We start from the raw sequence: 1600 nt of genomic DNA on the forward strand, positions 1-1600 counted from the left end.
ATCTCTGCAAGTCTGAGGCCAGCCCGGTCTACAAGAGGTAGTTCCAGAATAGGTTCCAAAGCTACAGAGAAACCCTGTCTTGAAAAACCAAAATAAATAAAATAAAATGTTTTATAAACTTAGACTTTCCTCAACAATGAGACATGTCTGTTCCTGGCAGTACCAATTACTTCAAGAGGAAGATGGGCATTGAAAACTCTCCTTGGGCTGGAGAGATGGCTCAGTGGTTAAGAGCATTGCTTGCTCTTTCAAAGGTCCTGAGTTCAATTCCCAGCAACCACATGGTGGCTCACAACCATCTATAGTGAGGTCTGGCACCCTCTTCTGGTCTGCAGGTATATACAGACAGAACATTGTATACATAATAAATAGATAAATAAATATTTTTAAAAAACCTCTCCTTATGGAGTTTGCTAGCCATTTGGGCAAGAAACTGCTCTTGCCTAGACTGCCTGATGATAAGCTGTATAAACTGGACATGCAGGGATCTACAGAAAAATGGCTGCTGAATTTCCCTAAAGTTGAGACAGTCCTTCAGGGTTCCTGCTTCATGAAAGAGTCTGCCAGACATTCTGCAGGATACTGAAGAAAGTGACTAACAAACACAAATAAAAAAGAAAGTCTTTCAAATTTCTTGCTTCATGGAAAAGTATGTTGGATACTACGGGCCTGTAGGCTGAAGATAGGTGCCCCAATGTTATAGAACTTTGGGTGACTATCAAGGCAGTGAGTTATTTCTGTCAATTCTTTTTTTTTTTTTTTTTTTTTTTTTTTGCCTCCTGAGTGCTGGGATTAAAGGCATGCGCCACCACAGCCTGGCTATTTCTGTCAATTCTAATGTTTTGGAAGTTGCTTATGATGCACTTCCTGCTAACTTAAGTAATATATCCTTCTGTAGTCTTTGATAGCATTGAAGAACAGATAGTTATAGTTTTCCTTAGTTATGATAAAAGATAGATTAGATATAAAACTTTAGACTCAAAAAGATATTTTTCTTAATTTGCCAAATGTAAATGGACTAAATATTATAACTATAATTCTTGATTGATAACTTTTGTTGTATGCAATTTTGCTGCTGCAAGAGATCCTTCTGCTCCTTTAGCCAATAGCCTTTAAGATACTAGCCCACTTAGGCGTGGTATCTTTTGCTTTAAAAAGCAGCGGTAGCCGTGCGCTCTCTCCTGCTTCAGACTCCACGTCCAGCTACTAGACTCTGATCCTGGTAGCACAGAGGGCTGTTGTCTAGAACAGTGATCTGTAATTTTTTCCTTTAAATAAATAACCCTTCTATAAAATCATAATTCCAAACTGGTGTCGGATTGTTTTGTGACTTACGTCTTCATCTTGCTATGTTAAAGTTAAAACCTTCCTTTTTATTTGGACAGAGAAGTGGGAAGTCCTTCTGTATATAGTATTACTTTTATTGGTTAAAGAAATAAGCTGCTTTGGCCTATGACAGACCAGAATAGAGTAAGGTGGAAATTCCAAGCAGATAGAGGAGGAAAGAAGGTGGAATCAGAGGAGATGCCATGCGGTTGCCAGGAGACAGACACCAGAGAACCTTACCAGTAAACCATGAGCCTCACGGTGATACATAGAT

Source organism: Microtus ochrogaster, chromosome 18, assembly GCF_000317375.1.
Source record: "Microtus ochrogaster isolate Prairie Vole_2 chromosome 18, MicOch1.0, whole genome shotgun sequence".
NCBI lineage: Eukaryota > Metazoa > Chordata > Mammalia > Rodentia > Cricetidae > Microtus > Microtus ochrogaster.